The sequence below is a fragment of the Callithrix jacchus genome, chromosome 13 (assembly GCF_049354715.1).
Source record: "Callithrix jacchus isolate 240 chromosome 13, calJac240_pri, whole genome shotgun sequence".
In the NCBI taxonomy this organism is placed as follows: domain Eukaryota; kingdom Metazoa; phylum Chordata; class Mammalia; order Primates; family Cebidae; genus Callithrix; species Callithrix jacchus.
The window spans coordinates 43,609,510-43,632,995 of NC_133514.1; the positions used below are offsets into that span (position 1 = coordinate 43,609,510).

General features: G+C 42.1%; 1 long non-coding RNA gene and 1 pseudogene across 1 annotated transcript; one reads left to right on the forward strand and one right to left on the reverse strand.

The window, feature by feature from the left end:
* Positions 1 to 362: 362 nt before the first annotated feature.
* LOC144578835 (transcription initiation factor TFIID subunit 6 pseudogene) lies at positions 363 to 11,467 on the forward strand (annotated as a pseudogene).
* A 703-nt stretch (positions 11,468 to 12,170) lies between these two features.
* Positions 12,171 to 22,744, reverse strand: LOC103787535 (uncharacterized). The gene is made up of 6 exons (XR_004732840.3): positions 22,647 to 22,744; positions 21,510 to 21,621; positions 20,306 to 20,385; positions 18,602 to 18,934; positions 17,017 to 17,088; positions 12,171 to 16,264 (listed from the first exon to the last, which is right to left on the reverse strand). It is a non-coding gene; the product is annotated as an uncharacterized LOC103787535 (long non-coding RNA).
* Between the last annotated feature and the right edge of the window lie 742 nt (positions 22,745 to 23,486).

Genomic DNA, 23,486 nt, shown 5'->3' on the forward strand with positions numbered 1-23,486 from the left:
TTGGGGAGCCCCTGGCAGAGGGGCTATGTCCCCCTGGACAACTTGTTATGACTCCATCACAGGCCTGGCCGAGCTGGGACAGGATGTCATCAAGACTCTGATTCTGCCTCGGCTGCAACAGGAAGGGGAGCGGATTCGCAGCTTCCTGGATGGCCCTGTGCTGAGCAACATTGGCCGGATCGGAGCTGGCCATGTGCAGAGTCTCCTGCTGAAACACTGTGCCCCTGTTCTGGCAAAGCTGCGCCCACCGCCTGACAATCAGGATGCCTATCAGGCAGAATTTGGGTCTCTTGGGCCCCTCCTCTGCTCCCATGTGGTCAAGGCTCAGGCCCAGGCTTAGCAGGTCAACAGGACCACTCTGACCATCACACAGCCCCCAGCCCACGTTGACCTTCTCACAGGCCCCACAGCCTGGTCCTCACACCCCTTGCTTGCTGAAGGTTCCTGGCTCCATCACACTTCCCAACCAGACACTGGTGTCTGCACGAGCAGCTGCACCACCACAGCCTTCCCCTCCTCCAACCAAGTTCATTGTAATGTCCTCGTCCTCCAGTGCCCCATTCACCCAGCAGGTCCTGTCTCAGCACCTCAGCCCCTGGCTCAGGTTGCACCACAACCTCGCCTGTCACCACCACTGTCCCCATCGTCAAGCTGGTCTCCACCGCCACCACCGCACCCACTAGCACCGCTCCCTCTGATCCTGGGAGTGTCCAGAAGTACATCGTGGTTTCACTTCCCCCGACAGGGGAGGGCAAAGGAGGCCCTGCCTCCCACCCTTCTCCAGTTCCTCCCCCAACATCATCCCCCTCTCCGCTCAGCAGCAGTGCCCTCTGTGGAGGGAAGCAGGAAGCTGGGGACAGTCCCCCTCCAGCTCCAGGGACTCCAAAAGCAAATGGCTCCCAACCCCCTAGCTCCAGCTCCCCTCAGCCTGGCCCCCGGATTCCCACACATGCAGACAGGCACACACATGCATGCACACTAGGCGGAAGGAAGTTGTAGATTGCTTCCTTCATGTCATATTGGGGTCCGGCACGTCTGCTGGGGGACTACCAACCTGCAGGAGTCCCCTAGACCGCCAACGTAGATGTCTTGTTCAACCTGAAGGAGAGAGTGCGCGGAAGTGAAAGAATAAAGGAAAGTAGAGTCTGGAGGGCTGGCTTAGGCTGTGTCCAAGCAGCCATTTTATTTTTGCAATACGTTTCATTATATACTTTTCTGAAGTCAAAGTTGTTTATGCCAGATCAACGTACTTAAGTTACAGTAAGCAAGTTATGCCCACTAAGTTACGCCCAGTAAGTAAGTTAAGTCCAGTAAGTAGGTTACGCCCAGTAAGTAGGTTACGCCCAATAGGTCAAGGTAAGTAAGTTACAGTCACGCCCAGTAAGTTACGTTAAGTAAGTTACAGTTACACCCAGTAAGTTACAATAAGTAAGTTACCAAGTGTAAATACTTAAGTTAATATTTTTACAATGAAGGTAACAAGGGTCCAAAATGAACACAATCAAGCAATAAACCATAAGAAGCCAAAAGTGGACACATTGCCTCCCAAGTCCTCATATCCATAAAGTAATGTCTGTTAATTATTTTGAATAACATAGTCCCTCTCTCAGTTCCTGCTTTCCCTCAGCTCGACTTCCCCAACTGGGCATCTGTGTCCGGGCTCAAGCTCACCAGATTGAGAGGCCCATTTCCTAGGGGCCTCACACGGGAGTGATCCCCACAATGTCACTTTATTTTTAGATATTGTACAGCCAGTTTCTCAGAGTAAAAATTTGGTTTCTAAAAATAAAAACTAAAAATTACATATATATAAAAAAATTACATGAGTGTATTGTGTGCTGCTGAGGTTTGAGGTATGGATCCCATCACCTAGGTACTGAACATGGTACCCGAGAAGCAGTTTTCAAACTATGCTCCTCTTTTCTCTCCGATCTAGTAGTTTCCAGTATCTATTTTAACCATCTTTATATCCATGTGTACTCAAGGGTTAGCTCCCATTTTTAAGTGAGAACATGTATCTGGGTTTCCGTTCTGGCATTTGTTTGCTTAGGATTATGGTCTCCAGCTCCATCCATGTTTCTGCAAAAGACATTATTTCATTGTTTCTCTAGCTGTTTACTATTCCACAGTATATATGTACTTTTCTTTTTTTATCCAGTCCACCACTGATGAAATACAATGTTGCTTCTATGTTTTGCTATTGCGAATAGCACATCAATGAACATACAAGTGCATATGCTTTTTTGGCAGAATGATTTATTTTTATTAGGGTAAATACCTGGTAATGGAATTCCTGGGTTGAATGGTAGCTCAGTTGGAAGTTATTTGAGAAATCTCCAAACTGCTTTTCCCAGTGACTAAACTGATTTTCATTGCCATCAGCTGTGTATAAGCATTCCCTTTTCTCTGCAGCCTCACCTGTATCTGTTATTTTATTCACTTTTTAATAGACAGGCATTTTTCAACTGATGTGAGATGGTATCTCATTGGGGTTTTGGTTTACATTTCTCTGATGATTAGTGATGACGAGCATTTTTTCATATGTTTGTTGGCCATTTGTATACCTTCTTTTGAGAAGTTCTGCTTATGTTCTTTGCCCAGTTATGAATGGAGTTATTTGTTTTTTGCTTATTAAGTTTCTAATATAGATTCTGGATATTAGGCCTCTGTCGGTGCACAGTTTTCAAATATCTTCTTCCATTCTGTAGGTTTGTATACTCTGTTGTAGTTTCTTTTGCTCTGCAGAAGCTCTTTAGCTTAATTGGGTCCACTTGTCCTTTTTTTTTTTTTTGGTTGCAATTGCTTTTGGGGACTTAGACATAAATGCTTTGCCAAGGCTGATATTAAGATGGGTATTTCCTTGGTTTTCTTCTAGGATTTTTATAATTTGAGGTCTTACATTTAAATCTTACATCTAATTCAACTTTAGTTTTTGCATATTGTGAAATGCAGGAGTCCAGATTTATTCTTCTGCACATGGCTAGCCACTTATTCCAGAACCATTTGCTGAAGGAGTCCTTTCCTTGTTGCTTACTTTCATTGGCTCTTTTGAAGATAAGCAGCTGGGGCCACATGCCTTTACTTCCGACTTCTCTACTGTTTTCCACTGGTCCTCATGTATCTTTTTGTACCACTACCATGCTGTCTTGGTTACTGCAGTCTTATAGCATAGTCTGAAGTTTGGCACTGTGATGCCTACAGATTTGTTATTTTTGCTTAGGATTGCTTTGGCTATTCAGGCTCTTTTTTGATTTTATATGAATTTTAGATATTTTTTTCTTATGTGAAAAATGGAATTGGTGGTTTGATAAAAATAGCACTGAATATGTAAATTGCTTTGAGGCAGTATAAACATTTTAACGATATTGATTCTCCAATTTATAAGCATGGAACGTTTTTCTGTTTATTTGCATGGTTTTTTATTTCTTTCAGCAGTTTTATAGTTCTCCGTAGAAATCTTTCACCTTCTTGGTTAGCTGTATTCATTTCTGCAGGCTTCTTAGGAAGCATGGCTAGGAGGTTTCAGGAAGCATGGCTAGGAGGTTTCAGGAAACTCAAACTCAAGGCAAAGGCGAACAGGCAGCACGCTGAAGGGGCGTGAATAAAAGACTTTCTGGCTCTGGCTTTTAATAATTTGGGACTCCAACTGCCACTGTACTGGACTGTGATTTATAAATCTAGTAGCTACACAGGGGTAGAGGCTGAGCTGAGGATTTACCATAATGAAATGTGCTAAATCTTCATTTAGGAGTGCAATCGTGAAGTGAAGGCGTCTGCTTTCTTTCCAGTATCATGTCATCACAGATAAAAGCCTCACACAAAGACAGAACTACACCTCCCCAGCTTTGAATTGGTGGGGCACTAGCAGAAAATACTTCTAGCTCAGCTTTACTCTTCTTCCACACTAGGCTGGGCCCAGCAGTACAGGAGAGAATGAAGGGAGGAGCTCCAGGAGGTGAGGGAAGAGCCCTAGTAGGGTGGCCATCACAACCACTCACTGAGAGCTGCCCTTCTTAAAAATGTATTCTATTTTAGCCACTGGGTTGCTTCCTTTCTCCTTTTCTCTCCACTGCTCAAGAACAGATTTAAGGCCAGGTGCAGTGGCTCATATCTGTAATCCCAACACTGTGGGAGGATGAGATGGGTGGATTGCTTGAGCCCAGTTCAAGACCAGCTTGGGCAATACAGCAAGACTCCAGCTCTTAAAAAAATAGAAGCTTGAGGAGCCCCTCTCCCTTCCATAATTCCCCTCATCCACTGCCCACTCCAGGCACTCACTCAAACTTGCTCTTCAACTCTGTATACAAGCAGAAGCAATAAACCAATCTGATTTTCTTTTTCTTTTTTCTTTTTTTAAGACTGGGTTTCACCATGTTGGTCAGGCTGGTCTTGAACTCCCGACCTCAGGTGATCTGCCCACCTTGGCCTGCAAAGTGCTTGGATTACAGGCGTGAGCCACCACGCCTGGCCTGATTTTCTTTTCAATTAAAAAAAATGCGTAGCTTGATGAAGGCGTGGATAGCCTGAAGGCAGCCATTCAGAGCAGACAAAAGGATCGGCAAAAGGAAATGGACAATTTTCTGGCTCAGATGGAAGCAAAGTACTGCAAACCTTGCAAAGGAGGAGGGAAAAAAATCTGCTCTCAAGAAAGAAAAGAAATAATGGAATTTTTCTCTTCAGAGGTCCTTAGGTGTAAATTGATGCTATCGTAGGCAGGGTGCAGCCAAGATTTGAAGGCAAAAGTCAACTCAACTCTTGAGAAAAGTTGTCTTTCCAGCCTGAATTTTTCAGATAGATTAGACCAAGCAGAATCTGTCAACTTGATCTTAGTATTTCCTAGAAAGCACCTGACATTGTGTGAGGTCTCACCTGAAGGAACTCGGTGGTGACAGTTGGGAGGGCGGAGGGAGGCAGTGTCCTTCCTGACAGAACTTGCCTCTATGGATCTCTATCTAGATCCATGGTTCTGTTCATGGTGTTTTCTGCGATGCGTGTGTCTGTTAGCGTAGGCTCTCCCCAGCTAGAACACCTTCCAAACACTCGCTGGACAGCTGCCTTCCACATACTTCCCATTTACATTTGGTCTTAATGATCTTGAATAGACCCTCTATTCATTTTACTCAGTCACGTTTTGTACTGATGTACAAAGCAGATTAGAGGGAGGAAATGAAAATTGGAGGGAGCACCTTTGAATTCGAGGTCCCTATAAACTCAGTTCACACATTTCTCCCGCAGCATCTCAGTCCTTCAACACCGGCCCCCCGTTCGTTCATTTTATTAAGAGTTAGAGCACACAGATTTTTCACAAGGCCGCATAGACTGCTGTGTGCACAGTCCTAGACATCTGTGAACTTAGATGGAAAAAAAATTGCATCTTTATATGCACCAATCTCTTGAAAGTTAGTATTTATTTCAATTATAAATGTGATACAGTAATACTAGCAGTTTCTGACACCAATAAAAACCAATATTTTAAAACTGTATTACTGTTGGTGAAGATATCTTGAAATATCACTACTATGAAATGAAACTAGATTTTGTTATTTTATAAAGAAGCATATTGTTACTATACCTTTTATCACACAAGCGCTACATATTTTGATGGTTGCATTTCAATAGATTGTGATCCTGTGAATTTTGCTTTATGTATTTAAAAATGTTTTGTGCAAATCAAAACCACAATGAGATATCATCTCACACCAGTTAGAATAGTCATCATTGAAAAGTTGGGAAACAGCAGACATAGGAGAGGACATGGAGAAATAGGAACGCTTTTACGCTGTTGGTGGGAGTGTAAATTAGTTCAACCATAGTAGAAGACAGTGCGATTGTTCCTCAAGGATCTAGAACCAGAAATATCATTTGACCCAGCAATCCCATTACTGCGTATATACCCAAAGGATATAGACACATGCATAAATATGTTAATTGAAGCACTATTCACAATAGCAAAGACTTGGAACCAACCCAGATGCCCACCAATGATAGACTGAATAAAGAAAATGTGGCATATGTATACCATGGGATACTATGCAGCCACAAAAAAGAATGGGTTCATGTTGTTTGCAGGGACACGGATGAAGCTGGAAATCATCATTCTCAGCAAACTAACACAGGAACAGAGAACCAAACACCACATGTTCTCACTAAGTGGGAATTGAACAATGTGAACACCTGGACACAGGGAGGGGAACATTACACACTGGGGTTTCTCAAGGGGTACGAGACAAGGAGAGGGAGAGCATTAGGATATATACCTAATGCATGTGGGGCTTAAAACCTAGATGACAGGTTGACAGGTGCAGCAAACCACTATGGTACATGTATACCAATGTAAGAAACCTGCACGTTCTGTACGTGTATCTCAGAACTTAAAAAACAAAACAAAACAAAACAAAACAAAACAAAAAACAAACCTGAAATGCAAAGAGGGTAAGCAGGCAGCTAGCAAGTCAGTAACTTATGTCAACTCTTTTTTTTCTTGTGTCAGTTGTACTGCTGACACTGAAATAGATAATTGTATTACTCTTTACAGTCCCAAATGAAAGAATTTCCAGAGTTAAGTTTGCCATCGCCTGTCAATCTCTTGCACACTTTAATATTCTCTTCTCTCAGAGGGGGAGATTAGAAAAAAAAACCAAAACCAAAGTTTATCTTGAAAATGGGTCTTTAGGCTTCACCAGGTTGCTAAGGGCATCCGAGGCACCCATAGGTTAAGAATCCCTGAGCTGGACACAGCGTGAAAGTTGCAAGAAGGTTCTAATTTGCTCCTTGATGAGAAGCTGAGGTTTCTTCTGCTGCCTTGACTCCTTTTGGGTATTCCTCCTCCTCAGTTCTGCCCATGTGACTGAGTCAAAAATTAGCCGGGTGTGGTGGCACGTGCCTGTAGTCCCAGCTACTTGGGAGGCTGAGGTGGAAGAATAACTTGAACCCAGGAGGTGGAGGTTGCCATGAGCCGAGACTGCCACTGTGCTCCAGCCTGGTGACAGAGCACAGAAAAAAAAAAAAAAAAAAAAAAAGATCTTTTCAGAGGCTCCTGGAAGCTTCTCCAATGCTGTATCAAATGTATTAACATCCACCCACATTCTACATTTTTATATAAAAACTTGAAAACATTATTTTAATTTTGTTTTTTAAATCTTTTAGATTTTGAGAACCTAATTTAATTTACAACTTAATGCAGTTTCTTGACAACCAATATGCTTACTCAGGGGTTCTAGCAACATGGGAAAATCTAACATACAAATTGTTTTCTAAATGCCATGAAATTTTTATGAGCACTAAATTTCACAATTAATGAAGTTGACACACGATACGTTTTGTATACATTTAATCAAACATTTAGCTATAGCGATTTTTGTGATTTTCTTTTCATATTTTGGAGACTTTTTTTTTTTAAAGTCTGTTTTATGGGTCCTGGAAAGCACCTAGATACTTGTGCCAGTGTCTAATGGATTAAATGTCTCAGGGGCCACAGCCTCTTATATTCAACCTCTACACAGGGCGCATCCTCCACCTCCTCTCAGTAACCGAACACTTGGCTCCCTCTCCTCACTCCGGGACTTTCCTGCCACCTTCTGTAGGAGCGGAGGCTACTGGCTTCCTTTGCTGTGGACGCTACCGGCAGCATTAGTCAGCACATTCCTGCTTCCTCCTTGCTTCGTGCGTTTTACTCAGTGCAAAACCATCCCCTGTACTTGACGTTTCATTTTACCCACAAACATCATCCTGATAGCTCTGGTTTTGCTGTAATCTGTGGTTTTACTCTTTATGCTCTTTGATCCCTGAATCAGTAACCTTCCTGCTGTCCAGCCACCGCCCTGCACAACTTTCACCTCCCACGGGGACAGGGTATCCCGCCTTCTAACCTCAGAGCTCTATGGCAGGGTCTGAACTTTGTTCAAGGCCTGTCTCCAGCTTCCCAAGCAAAGCATAGCCATTTTCTCAGTAAATGTTTCTTTCTTAAAAATGCATGAATTCTCTTTGTCTCCATTGCGATCCAACTCCCCAATTCCAGAGTCTTATTCCTTTGTTAACACCTGGCACCTCTTCTGTATTAAATTGCAATATATAAACTTCTAATCAGAACCTCCGTCTCATCTAATTCTCCACCTCCTGATTCTTGGGACTCATTCTCTTTATCTCATCCATATCTCCCGTCCCTTCCTGCTTTTCTTCCAACCCATCCAATACTGACCTCTTTGCTTCTCTTTTCTCAGCTCTCCTTCCGACCAGTCTTTTGCCAGCATCCTCAGTGTCTTAGCTGTAGCAGCAGGGATGGCAGTCATATTAATCATTAACATGACCAAGTGCCTGCAGTGGGCCAGACTCTAAGTTCAGTGCTTCCCATGCATTGCTTCACGGAACTGTTTGATGTGGGTGCTATTATTTTCTTCATTAAGAAAAAACTAAGCCGAGGATAAGACAGATGAAATAACTTGCTTCATATGCTCTGAAAATTTCAGGCCTGATACTTCATGCCATTTTCCACTCTATGTATATATAATCGGACCTCCCCCCAGCTTCACTTCCTTTCCTTGAGCAAGTTTATGCAGACTTCTCATCTCATTTACCTCCTGCTCACATGGCTACGGGCACCTCTGAAACCCTGGCCGAGGTTACTGATGCCTTGCTAATGACCGTGCCAGCTGGCCGTTTTAATTCTTTTCTCACCTTTCCTGAGAATATGCCAAAAACTACTCAGGTTTTCTTTAAAAAAAACACTTCATTTTTTTCCCTCTTGGATTTAACCACTCTTCTCCTCCTCATTTTCCTTCTGTTTCTGCCCACTTCATTCTCTGTGGCTGACTTGCCTTCCGTTGCTCCTCTTTCAAATTCTAATCCACCCAAAATCTCATCCTGGCCTCCCATCCCTCCTCTCGTTAAATCGGGGGTGTCCAATCTTTCAGTTTCCTTGGGCCACATTGGAAGGAGAAGATTTGTCTTGGACCTTACATAAACTACGCTGACGATAGCTGATGAGCTAAAAAAAAAAAATCTCATCATGTTTCAAGAAAGTTTACAAATTTGTCTTGGGCCACATTCAAAACCATCCTGGGCCACGGGCTGAACAAGCCTGCTCTAAATGCATTTCTGTGTTTTATTCACTGTAGTGACTTCAATCACCATTCTGCCTGCTGACCTTAAGACCTCCTGCTCACTTCTAGACCTCTGTGCCCAAATGCTTCATGAATCTTTCCATCTGGAAGTTGCTTAGGCACTGCTTATGTCCAATCAGAGCTACCTCTAGTCCAAGTGTTTGAGTCTTAATGAGCCCGCCCAGCTGCTAGGCTGGAGTCCTTCTTATTTTTAACCCCTATTTCAGTCCATGAGTACCTCCTCTCTCTTGTTATCTGCTTAACCCCTGATCTCTGATTCCTCCACCCACTCCTCACTGGTTTTCACGTCCCGCTTTGCTTCCCTCCTGCCCATCTTCACAGACTGCCAGAGGACTGTTCTCTATCGCAAAACCCATCACTTCTCGAGCTTTTCTCTGCTCATAGTTCACCTCCAATCACTCCCTCTGCTTGTGGACTGCCTCCCTTTACTCCTTTTGTCATGTACTCATACAATCCTTCCAACACTTTTTTTTTGACAGTTGTTTCTGTTTTCTTTAGTTTGGCCTCTGTGTGCCTCCCGGGCAGCCATGATGCCTCTTCATTTTGGACCTCCACGTGCTTGTACCATACTTTTCTTATAGTGGGTGTTCTGTAAATATTCATTGAATGAATGACAGTCATGAGGTGCCACTTGAGTGTGAGCTAGACCTTACTGCTGAAAGGTATAAAACTAGCATTCCAGGAAAGCAAGGGTTCTGGGTGATATCCAAGTTTGAGGGAAGGTGCTGCCATTTCCTGACTGACGTTTGCTCCTTGATATTGGTATGGCTGACAGGGTCGTGTCCCTCCTCCACCGCCTATGCATTTTCCCCGGGGGCTGTTTGCAGCAGTCTGGAAAGGTTACAGGAGTCATCATTTTTACCAGGTTTATATGTTTTCCTGGACTCAGGCCCCCAGTCAACAAAATGGACTTCTTTGGTGGTTTTCCTTCTCCATGTTCCTGAGGCCATTGTGGTTGAAAGATTCCTAGGAGATCAGGTGAGGTTGGTCAGTCTTCCTGATCACCCCGAGGGGCTGTAGGTCTGAATAGCATCAGTGGACTTTACACAGCGTTTCTCCTGCTCTGCACCGTGGCATGACTACATCTACTGACGCGTTTACTTATCTGTGTTCCTTAATAATCCATTTTGGATTCTTAGCTTCTGGGAAGACTGAATTCAAAAGATCTAATTTCCAGCTTCGTCTCTGCTACCACTTTACTGTGTGCCCTGGGACAAGTCACTCCCACTCCCCGTGCCTGTCTTTTTTTCTGGAAAAGGAAGATGCTTCCCAAGCACCCACCCAGACATGCTGTTCTGGGACTCTGAGTGTTGTGGTGCGTCCCGGGGTTAAATGTCCATATGTCTTTGTTTACAGGTCTTAATAGTGAGACACTGAACTCACTGCTTTACAGAGACTGAATACACTGAACACCATGCTTAGCAAATTGTGATTGCCGGCTGTAGGAATATCCCTTCCGAGAGGAGATTGAAAAGTGGATGTAACACAAAACCTGCTTACTCAGGCTTTACCATGGGTTAAATTCCTGAAATCAGCTCTCAAATATTTTTTAGATCCAGTTTCTAATTTATATCCTATATTTTAGTAATGCTTTTAAAAAAATCTGGCACTGTCTGAAAATGGACTATTCTAAATAAGTATGTTTTTCAAATAACTGGCTATGACTCTATGAGCACAAAAATGAATAGTGCTCATTTTATAAGGGTGGAAATCCTCACAAAACATAGAGAGCATTATCTTGTCTTATAAACAGAAAATGTTGAGTATAATTTAAATTTCTTATGTGGCTATAGTCATGTCTTTTATTCCTCTATTCAACAAATATTTATTAAACTCTAATATGTAAGCCCTATGCTTAAGCGGTGGGCATCCCGTGTCTTACTTTACATTGACCACCACCAAAGATTCCTCTTATCGCTTCATTCACACAAGTTGACTCTTTTGACGTTATATATTACATTTGGAGTTCTGAGCAACGATAATGCAGAGTTTCTGCCTAGAGCATCAGGTTTGGTGGGCAGTTCAAATTATCACGATCCGTCAGTAAAAAGGTGAGTCAGCTGTGTCTCGCTCCAGCCATTTTAGTCAGCTAGACATGGGCGTTCCCCCAATAAAGGGTGTGAAATTGCGTATGTTCTTCAAGCGTCAAACTCAACAGGCTCTGTAATCTTTAGATCCCTTTTCTTTGTATTATTCACAATAAAAATTGATATAGAGCCCATATGATATGCTTAGGGTGCATTTAAAATTGTTATACACTCATTTTGTTACAAAGCAATAAATATTTATTGAAAAATTCAAGCAAGAGAATGTTATTGCAAAATATTTATTTATTTATTATTTTTTGAGATGCTCTCTGTTGTTGCCCAGGCTGGAGTACAGTGGCACAATCTCGGCTCACCACAACCTCTACCTGCTGGATTCAAGTGATTCTCCTATCTCAGCCTCCCGAGTAGCTGGGATTACAGGCATGCGCCACCACGCCTGCCTAATTTTGTATTTTTAGTAGAGACAGAGTTTCTCCATGTTCGTCAAGCTCCTGTTGGTCTCCTGTTGGTCTCGAACTCCTGACCTCAGGTGATCCCCCTGCCTCGGCCTCTCAAAGTGCTGGAATTATAGGCATAAGCCACTGCAACTGGCCAAAATATTTAATTTTTACATTTCTGTCTTTAGAGATTTTTAAATATAAACAAACCTTTTTTTTTTTTTTTTTAATGTTAGGAGATTTTCAAGGTTGGCCTCCAGTAACCTTGAAAATAGCCTTAAGCAGTTTTAGGGGACGGTGGTGTTCTGGAATAGTTGCTGTTAAATATAAGGTGACTCCTACTTTCCCTTTGACATTCATTTTAAACCTGGAGATGGTTTCTACAGAGAGTTGGGAGAAGAGACTGAGGAGTGTTTTTAATGAGAGACGGATGATTACCAGGGTCTTCCAGAATGTCAGAGCATGCCAACAGGCTACTTCTTCTCTCTCTGTCTCCACTCCGTGTTACTTTTCCAAGAATGGGAGGCAAATTAGCGCATTACAGTTTCTTTAAAAGATTATTGTTGACACATGCACACGTTATGTTTATTACAGCACTGTTCACAATAGCAAAGACTTGGAACCAACCCAAATGCCCATCAATGATAGACTGGATAAAGAAAGTGTGGTACATATACACCATGGAATACTATGTAGCCATAAAAAAGGATAAGTTCATGTCCTTTGCAGAGACATGGATGAAGCTGGAAGTCATCATTCTCAGCAAACTAACACAAGAACAGAAAACCAAATACCACATGTTCTTACTCGTAAGTGGGAGTTGAACAATGAGAACACACAGACACACTAAGGGGAACATCACACACTGGGGCCTGTTGATGGGATGGAGGACTAGGGAAGGGATAGCATTAGGAGAAATACCTAATGTCGATGATGGGTTGATGGGCACAGCAAACCACCATGGCACGTGTATACCTACGTAACAAACCTGTAGGTTCTGCACATGTATCTCAGAACTTAAGTATATATTAAAAATTTGTTTAAAAAGAGTATTATTGGCCTGGCGCGGTGGCTCAAGCCTGTAATCCCAGCACTTTGGGAGGCCGAGGCGGGTGGATCACGAGGTCATGAGATCAAGACCATTCTGGTCAAAATGGTGAAACCCCGTCTCTACTAAAGATACAAAAAATTAACTGGGCATGGTGGCACGTGCCTGTAATCCCAGCTACTTGGGAGGCTGAGGCAGGAGAATTGCCTGAACCCAGGAGGTGGAGGTTGTGGTGAGCCGAGATCGCGCCATTGCACTCCAGCCTGGGTAACAAGAGTGAAACTCCGTCTCAAAAAAAAAAAAAAAAAGAGTATTATTTCTCCTTACTCTGAAATTATGTAAAATAAGCTTCTATTTAATACCAAATATAATATTAATATAATTAAAGGTATACCTCACTTTAAACTTTTGAGGTAGTTCTGGAAAGTTATAAGCAAACTGATAATTTGCTTTAAAAATAAGTTTCTCATGGATTTTGTATTTTATTTTGAAAAATGCCTGATCTTGTGCCCGGACCTTTCTTCTGTTACTATTTTCCTGATGTTCTGCATCTTGTTCTGGATTTCCTATCCTGATTCAACATGTTTTCAACTGAAATCCTCATCTTACCCAAATAATTTCCCCATTCACTGCTATTATCTGACACGGAGCATCACTGTTCTCCTAATCACCCAAATGGAAACACTAACATGCTAGGCTCCTCTTCTTCATGTATCCAAGCCCAAAGCCCTAACTCACTGTTCTTGAAGCTATTGCAAAGTGTAGCTTGTTCTAGTACCATCAGCCTTAGCAACATGGAACTCTCCAATAATACACCTTTTTTTTGCCCTGCCTCCTAACATGACATTCTCTGGACACAGGATCTCTAACTTTAAATTTCTGAAGGGTCTTCTACATCTAGGTCATTTACATATACTTAGAGAGATTAGTTCTTTTGGCCTCTTGTGGAACTGACAACAGGATACACTGTGAACAATCACATCCACCCTCCACTAGGAGCGATATTTGGTTTCCTCACAGCCTTATGTGCAACTAAACCCAAGAATAGACATGGGTTTTGTCTCTTGGTCCTCTTTACTAAGGAACTGATGAGTAACCTTTACAAGTTAACACCAGGGGAATGATTTCTGAGCTGATCTTGTCTGTCTGAGGTTTGTGTTGTTCTTACCCCAAAGTCTGGATCACTCTGGAATGCCCATGGCTTGCTCCAGACCCTTATCAATACCTCGACTTTGGTTTGGTCCTCTGCAAAGTGTTTCCCTGAAGACTGTTCTCTGAGCCTTGGTGGTAACATCACAGCACTATAGTTCTATCCCTCTAACCTTGTTCACCTTTATCTTCTGTAACACCAAGGATGATGGGGGGCCATCGGAAAGCTCTTTTGGGAAGAGCCCCCTGTTCTTCCCAATAGAGTCAAAACATAACATACATTCTCTATTTGGAAAGCTCCGTGACACTCCTTGAGTAGTACAATTAAGCCTCCTCCAGGCAACAGCAACCGGGGACATTACTGATTGAGTTGATTGTATATATAACTACACAGGATTGGGCCACCATTGCTTCTCTGCAAACTGTGATGGCATATTTTTATCTGATATTGCTTCTCTGTGTCTTCTTTCCATTTAGAAGATCCTTAGCATCTGTGAAGGATTCTGTCATTCATTCAATCAACACTAATCCTCGTTTTTCTCTTTGAACAAAGCTTAGTGGTTCCTGATTGCCTAACAAATTTATCACACATTTCTTATCCTAGCATTTATGGCTCTTATTAATACAGCTGCAACTTACCTTTATGATTCTCTTTCCAACTCACACTCCCTTGTTCAAAATCCATACCTAGACAAGTAGATCCTTTTTCCATGTCCAGTGCATGTGTAGCTTCCTATCCTCACTCCTCTAAGCATCGTTCATCTTTCCTACCTGCAGTCACTAATGGTTAAAATCCTGCTGTCTCTGAGTCTCGGCTAGGAACTATCTTCCCTGTGGAACTCGCCTTGAATTTCTTGCTGGAAATAGTGTCTCCATGATTTTGGTGTTCATAGTATCCTGTTTTTACCGATCACCTCTGGATGTAGCTAATTATTAATATCTACCTCCAAGGTGTCAGCTCCTTCGGGGAAAGGGTGTGTCTTACTCAGAGTACTCCTGGAATACTGTGGGGATTCGTGGCAAGGGTCAGGAAACATTTGTTGAATGAATGAATGAATGACAGTTGTTGCATAAATAGGAAACTCATTATTTTTGCTAATTTAGACCTGTTCTAAGACTACCTTTCACAACTAATATTTCTTAAACTGGAGCCCACCTATAATAGTTATCTGGAATCCCTGAGTATGTGATTCTTAATGAAATCTGAAAGCAGTGCCTAAGGCTCCACCAAGAACAGTGATTTCCGTCGGCCTGTCCCTGGAATTGTCTTGACACGACTTGTAATAGGCTATGACTGCTCAACAAACCCAAAAGCTTCCGCATTTCAGCAACTTGTTAACAGGCCCCTGAACAACTCTAGTTAATTCTGTAGAATATACAGGATTCACTTTGAAGTACATAATATTATTAACACAAGTCCTGTGAATTAACATTGTGACTAGGCAAGCATTGCAAATTAGATGCAGTTATGCTCGCTCTGACTTTTTAAAATGTAGAACATAATAGAGTTTCAAGGCATTTTAGGCTTGGAAATGAAATATACCAGAGTTTTGATTTTTGCAAAGACAATGACAAACTTAATGAAAGACCAAGAATGGGTCTGTTCTACTCCCTGAACCCCCTGCGATAATTGTCCGACTACAAAGATGAATTGGGGGCTTTTATAAAAGGATGGCAACTCCCTTTAACTGTGCTCATATTTTTAAGGTAAAAGTATAGAGGACAGCCAACTCTTGCTTTGAGCCAGATTTGCTTGCCCTTCTTTGAAGGGGGGTGTTTTCCTAGGGTTTCTTTAGAGCCTTCTGAGATCCCCACCAGGTTCATATCAGTCCCACTCAGATACACATTTAGGTCTGAATCCTTCCGGGGAACACAGGTTGGGAACACTCTTAAGAACCCACGTACACAGAATATAACATGAGTATAAATTAGGTATGTTAGAGAAATAAAGTATTGTGAATATGTTAAATTAGGCAAATAAAAAAGGTTCATGATATGACAGCACATAGGTGCACATTTATAAATAAAATCTCTATTTTTATGTGATGGAATCCCAACAGATATGCTCATATTTCCAAATGAGGGATAGATTTATATCAATTCATCTTCAATCATAGTTTTCCTATTAGGTATTTTTATCACGTTCTTATATATGTGAAATCATTAGTAGAAGTAAAGCAAAGAATGCTGGTCTCTTTCATCTTTCAGCGTTATTCAAGCAGGAAAGACAACTGGTTTCACAATGTGCTTTTAGGGTACCAGCCCTTTTAACGGGACTGGGGGAAATTATACTCTAAAAGCATTCATGAATTCATGACTGTGAGCTTCCATCCATGGATAATTGTGATAAATGTTTCATTTACATTTCTATTATTATGGATTATCTGTTTTCTTTTTAGTTTAGATTAAAACATAATATACTCACATGTGAAATTCAAGTGAAACCTTCTGTGAATCACAGGTCTGCAGATTTTAAACATAAGTATGGTTACTCAAACATATTGTTTACACCTGATCAACCATGTTTTAATCAATGCCAAATAATTTGTTTTTTTAAATAATGAGTCTTCAAGAAAGAAATATACAGCTGGGCCAAGTGGCTCACACTTGTAATCCAAGCACTTTGGGAGGCCTAGGTGAAAAGATCACTAGGTCAAGAGATCGAGACCATCCTGGCCAACATGGTGAAATCCCTTCTCTACTAAAAATACAAAAATTAGCTAGATGTGTTGGTGTGTGCCTGTAGTCCCAGCTACGTGTGAAGCTGAGACAGGAAAATCACTTGAACCCGGAAGGCGGAGTTTGTAGTGAGTGAGCCACTGCACTCCAGCCTGTGACAGAGCGAGACTCCTTCTCAAAAGAAAGAAAGAAATATACAAAGAAAGCGCTAATAGGCATTAACTAAAAATTTGTTGCTTTGGATATTGGTTTATTATTTAGTATCTACTTAGAACATGTGGACAGCTACTTGAAATAGGATTTTGCTTTGCTATTTAACATGGTTAATAGTAAAATGTGTAAATGAATGATAATGCTTTAGGCTGTGTATGTGCATGAATCCCCGCAGCCTTCACATAGCTCTGCTAGCCTAGGTTAGAACAATACACAGACCTCCCATTTAGATACTAGATATGACAGAGATAATTAGCTGTCCTCCAAAAGATTTGTACCCTGCCTCCCAGAGTACAGAGAATTGCTGCTGACAAGTGTCTTACCTGCAAAAGACATCATTTCCCAGCCCTCCTTACAATTAGATGGGTCCTGATACTAGTTCTCACCAGTGGAATCTGAACAGAAGTGAAACACATCACTTTTAGGTCAAATTGTTTAAAAGAAAATGTAAAACAGTTGAACAAAGAAACAAATTCGTGACATATTCATGCATCAGAATACTGTTCCTCAATAGGAAGGAAAGAACTACTGATTCAGGTAAAAACACAGATAAGTTTCAAAACATTGTGTGCTAGAAGCCAGACACAAAAGAGCGCATATTGTATAATCCCATTCATATGAGGTCCAATAATAGACAAAACTAGTCTACGGTGAGAAAAATCAGGAAGTGGTTGCCTGTGGGGAATGGTGGGTTGGCTACACATGAGTACTAGGGAACGTTCTAGGTGAAAACAATGGTTGGCATCTTCTTCTGAATGGTTATTACACAGGCGTAACAACTGTCAAAACTCATTGAACTCAACACTTAAGATCCAAGCATTTGTGTGTGCATGTGTGAATTACATTTTAGTAAAACCAGATGTGCCTTCTCGATTTTCTCTTTCCCCGTTCTCTAATTCAGCAGTTCTCAACCAGAGGCAATTTTGTCTCCCAGGAGACATTGGCAGTAGGAGGAGGAGGCATTTTTGATTGTTGTGCTTCTGGTGTCCAGTTAGTGGTAGTCAGTGATGCTTCTCAGCATCCTACAATGGCACCCAACGGCCCGCCACAACAAAGCATCATGCGTTCTGAAATGCCAGTGGTGCTCAGGTTGGGAAACTGCTGTGGCTGAATGCAGAGGGCGTTGAGTCCCGGGAGACAGGTAGACCCGAAAGATAGAAACATTCTGGCCATCAGCACAGGATGTTACATGATCAAGAAATAAATTTTTACTGTGATAAGGCACTGAAGTATTAGAGTTTGTTTGTTTCAGTGGTTAGCATTGCTTTCATATACCAGCCTTTAAAACCTCGATGCTAAGAATAATATTTATTGCAGTGTCCTCCTTATGAGGAAATGTGAGTGAAATTTATCTTAAGTTTTAATATTGAGCAAAGCTATGCCTCCTCTAAACCATTATTGTAATTTTATCTCAAAGACATTGTCAGTTTTATAACTTAAAGTGTTTTCCTTCTTGTTTCAAATCACAGAGAGTAATTCTTAGGCAGCTCTTACATCTCCAGGAATGTATGATTTGTGTTTCTGCATGCTCCTCTTGTCTTGAATATTTTTCTATCTTTATTTCCCCCTAGCACCAATCCCATAACTACCTCTTGGTATTTCATTATTTTTTTAAAGCCTAACTCGTATCCTTTGCATAAAACTTCAGCTTATAAAAAATAAATAAAATATTATTCAAATACTTAGCATTTCCTTATTTAGGTTTTGAATTAATAATGGTTTTCATATCTCAGACCTTGAAGGGATTTTTATCTTGTCTTAACCTCTTAAGATCGAGAGAGATAAAATGTTGATAGTGATAGTTCATAAAACTGTTTTAGCTCTAAAATAGAACGTGTTTTCTACTGTATATAAAAGCTGTATTCTTTATACATGGAGTATAACTTGTTCATCACTAATTGGACACACCTTTTGAATTCTTCTAATAAGGAAATGGGATTCATGCCACTCTATAGAGGACATTCTTGGCTGCTTATTCAACATCCATCCTCTTCTTCTTTTTCCTCTTGCAGAACTCCAATTTTATTCAAGATTCCACCCATTTGAGCTAATCTATAAGCTTCCGGGGAGAAAGACATCCACTTAGCAGCATGGGTGGTACTTTGGTTGGAGTAAGCTGTGGCCTTTGCCTCCCTGTCAGTCATTGGTTTAATCCATGGGTCGGTCGTGCTGTTCAGGCTACTGAATTGCAGAAGTCAACTGACGTGGGGAGTGTGAGTTCCAGGAATGATTTTCCTCAACCTTAAAAATAGACATGAGGGAAGATCATTGTTCTGTTGCTTGTGGACACTGTTGTATCTGCCTGAGATGACGAGAACTCTGGCAGCCATCACAGGGCTATATGGAGAGTTAGCCGGAAGCACAAACCAGCTGGCCAGAGAGATAAAAGATTTCCAAACCACTAACCAAAAAAACCCCTGAGCTAAATTCCCTCTCCATTTGTTGTATGAGAAAATCATTTTCATTGTACTTGTACTTGAAAGTATCCTTTCCAAAATATCTTCTTGTACCTCTCCGCTGACTTAGGGTGATTTTTTTTTTTTTTTTTTTTTTGTGACGTTGTCTTACTCTGTCACTAGGCTGGAGTGCAGTGGTGCAATCTCAGCTCACTGCAACCTCCGCCTGCGTTCAAGCGATTCTTCCGCCTCAGTTTCCCGAGTAGCTGGGACCACAGGAGCGTGCCACCACGCCCAGCTAATTTTTGTATTTTTAGTAGAGACGGGGTTTCACCATGGTCAGGATGGTCTCGATCTCTTGACCTCGTGATCCGCCTGCCTCGGCCTCCCAAAGTGCTGGGATTACAGGCCTGAGCCACCGCGCCCGGCCCGACTTAGGGTGATTTTAACATTTACAGTGTTCCTGTGTGTGGCCAGTATGAAATCCAGGCTTATGAACTAGAGAATGCGAGACCTTTACTTTAGTCAAACTACGCTCTAAGAAGCAGAACGTGGCCGGGCGCGGTGGCTCAAGCCTGTAATCCCAGCACTTTGGGAGGCCGAGGCGGGTGGATCACGAGGTCAAGAAATCGAGACCATCCTGGTCAACATGGTGAAACCCCGTCTCTACTAAAAATACAAAAAATTAGCTGGGCATGGTGGCACGTGCCTGTAATCCCAGCTACTCAGGACAGGAGGCTGAGGCAGGAGAATTGCCTGAACCCAGGAGGCGGAGGTTGCGGTGAGCCAAGATCGCGCCATTGCACTCCAGCCTGGGTAACAAGAGCGAAACTCCATCTCAAAAAAAAAAAAAGAAGCGGAAGGTATTAGCCCAAGCACCCAAGGGAGGAGTTGGCAAAGTTTTTCTGTGAAGAGCCAGAAAGTAAGTATTTTAGACTCTGCTGGCCGTACTGTTTCTGTTGCCACTCCTCAACTCTGCGGTTATAGTACAAAGGCAGCCATTGATGAAACATACATGAATGATGCATGGCTGTGTGCCTGTAAAATTGTATTTACAAAAAGCAGTCAGTGGGCCAGGTTTGGGTTGTGGATTTGCTGACTATGGTTTGGGTTGTGTGGTTTGCTGACTTCTGACCTAAATTACATTCAAGCCAACTAGATAATCAAGGTTGATGGTTGATGGGGACATGGAACAGGTAACTGTGAGATCACTTACCTTGATCAGTTTTCTCTCCTTTTCTTGTATTGTCTTCCTTCCTGTACAATAACCATTTTGCAGTAAGGCGGAAGACAGGGCTAAAGTCAGGAGAGAGAAAATTGAGAACAAGAGATTTACATCACAGACATTCTACTGAATCCCTTACTGAATAACCAGTGGTTGGCTACACTCCTCTGAAACCATTTGTCTAGAAAAGCTCATAATCTTAATGCATTTGAATGAGAAAAATACATTTGAACCAGGTTTACTCCAATCCGTCTGTTTCTATACAAAATATCTTTGACCAAATAAAAGGTAACATGATCTGCCTTCAGAGTTTGCATAAAGGCAGGTGCATCTGGGCAGTCTGGACAGGGATGCTGCTCTAATTAGGACAATGGGAAATCCGTTATTTCTGAAAGTGCCTGCCTGTCATATTTAGCCAGCATACTCTGAGATCTAATGAACCTCTCAAAAACAACAAGGGATAATGCAAATCAGGTAAGACTGATTTAGAAAAATGCCAGTGATGAGTATCTGTTGAGAAACAACTAAGAGAGGAAAAGCAGAATGGAAATGGGAGTGTCCTGGCTTAGCTGGTCTGATGATAAAAATTATGCAAATGTGCACAGCACATCTTTAGAATGCTATTATTACAAAGCCCATCTCATACTTCTCATTGCTCTGTTTCTTTAAATGCAGTGCGTCCCTGAAAGTAGGCTGACATGAAATCATGATGTTAAAGCAGATCTTTAGTGTACATAAGCCCCAGAGTGAAAGGATCGCGGTGGATCACTCGCTTCCTCTGTGACAGCTGGTGAGGGTCCGTGAAGCGTGTGCCTCTTAGACTAAGCATTTTGTTTTCAAGCAACTGCTCTTTGAAGCCCATTTAGAATAGAAGTACACATGTTTCACATGAATACATGCTACCTTGAGACATTTCTATCCAGCACTTTAGTGGACTCTGATTAATACTAGCACATACAAACATGGAACTAGAACAAAAGAAACCACCCCTTAGGAAGGCTCCTCAGGAAAGATGCTGTATTAGCTTCGTTTCTAATTAGGTCCTTTCTGTCTTTGGGGGAATGGAGGAGACCTGAATCCCTCTAACTCTTCCACACAGTCGCTCCCCACAGCCTGATTGCCACTTAGCAATTAATTGAAAAACCCATGCTTTTAAGTTGATGCCAGATGACTCAGCAGGAATCAGCACACTTACAGGTGTCTCAGGAAGCACAACTCTAACGCCTAGTACTTCTTGATGACTTCCCTCCTGATGGCACTTCCCGCAGTTTGCAACTAACTAGGCAGTTCCACGGCAAAACGGGTTACTTGCAAGTCATGTGGGGATGGAAAAGGAGTTATAATTGTAGCACTATTAGTGGAAAATATAGACAGGTTAAACAAGAAGTATAATGCTGAGTTCTAATCCTTCAGTTAGTAAAAAAATTCTGTAGTTGAGTGTGGGGAGCTAAAGGTATCATCCCAGCTAGATCTGGAACCTTCTTTTGACCTGGATCCTCCTCCCTGCCCACTTTTTCTCCTGCTCTGCAGTTCTTTCCCTTTTCCAGATTGTATCATCTCTTTTCTCATCTCCACATCTTATATATGCTTGGCGAAGTCCTGCCCATCCTTCAAGACTCAGTTCAAATCCTTTTTCCTCTGTGACGGCCCCAGCGCTTTTAGGGAAAGTTATTGTCTCTTCTGTGCTTCTCCTTGTCTACTGTAGATCCCATCACAGTGTATAGAGGTTGACTGACCCAGTGATGTGTCATTGTCCTTCTTTCACTGCAAGCTTCTGAAGTTCAGAATTACTCATCATTGTCTCCTCAACGCCTGGTATATAGTAAGTGATCAATACATATCAGTGAATATGAGTCAGACCACTGAAAAGCTAGATGTCATCTTCAGACATTGCCCAATGATGTACTTATCTATAAAACAGGTTGGAACAAAATCAAACTTTCTTTGCAAGGCTGTCAGACCACACTACAGAACTGAAACCCAATAAGCTCCGAACCTTACTAACAGCTTAGAGGATAATTTACATCTGGACATCCTATGTGACTTAGGTCCACCGTAGAGACCACATCTGGCTTTTTCAGTGGTGTTGCCATCACTTTCTCCCCATTCTATTTGGATTTTATTATCAAGTAAAGTCCCAGAGTGAGGTAGTCTACACCTTTTATTGTGGTCTTATCCCAGGGCCACACTGCTGGGCAGAGGACTGAAAACAATGAGAACATCGGGGAATGGCTTTTGTGCAGAGAAATCTAAGTGCAGAGGGAAGAACAAGCCCAAAGGACAGGGAAAAACAACAACAAAAACCTAACACAAACTAAGCAGAGTTGCTTACCTGGATCTTTGAGGAAGAGCCTTAGCTGGGAGCAAGTGAAGGGATGTGTATCAGGAAGACTCAGGGAGGCACAGAGTTTTGCACATAGGGACTCACTCAGGAGAGTGGAACCAGGGTGCAATTTCACATGTGACATTGTCAGGAAGTGAAAGCTTTCTGCTGGCTCTCACTGCCCACACAGGGGCATGGGGCACAGTCCTCCTCTCCACCAGCAGCATCTTTCTCTATCTATCCCCTGACCCTCCTCATTAGTCACCAGCATACACATGTATTGTGTTCCAGTGGTTGATTTGTAAATATGTTACCTAGAGTATGAAACACTTTTCCCCCACTCCCACAGGAATAATGTAAAATCTGATTAGATTCCTAACTGATCCACCAATCCTTATTAATTTAGAGAATTAAAATAAACTTTTAGCTTTCTTTTGATTTAATTAATACCCAGTTCTTTTTTTTTTTTTTCTTTTGAGATGCAGTCTTGCTCTGCTGCTCAGGCTGGAGTGCAATGGCATGACCTCGGCTCACTGCAACCTCTACCTCCCACGTTTAAGTGATTCTCCTGATTCAGCCTTCCCAGTAGCTAGGATTACAGCTGTCCGCCACCACACCCAGCTAATTTTTGTATTTTTACCATAGAGGAGGTTTCACCATGTTGGCCAGGCTGGTGTTGAACTTCTGACCTCAGGTGATCTGCCCACTTTGGCCTCCCAAAGTGCTGGGATTACAGGTGTGAGCCACCATGCCCGGCCCTACCCAATATTTACAGCATGATTTCTATGAGAAGGTATATTTGGGACTCTAAATGTGAAATGCTTTTTCTCCTATCCTTCTCTGCCCTGT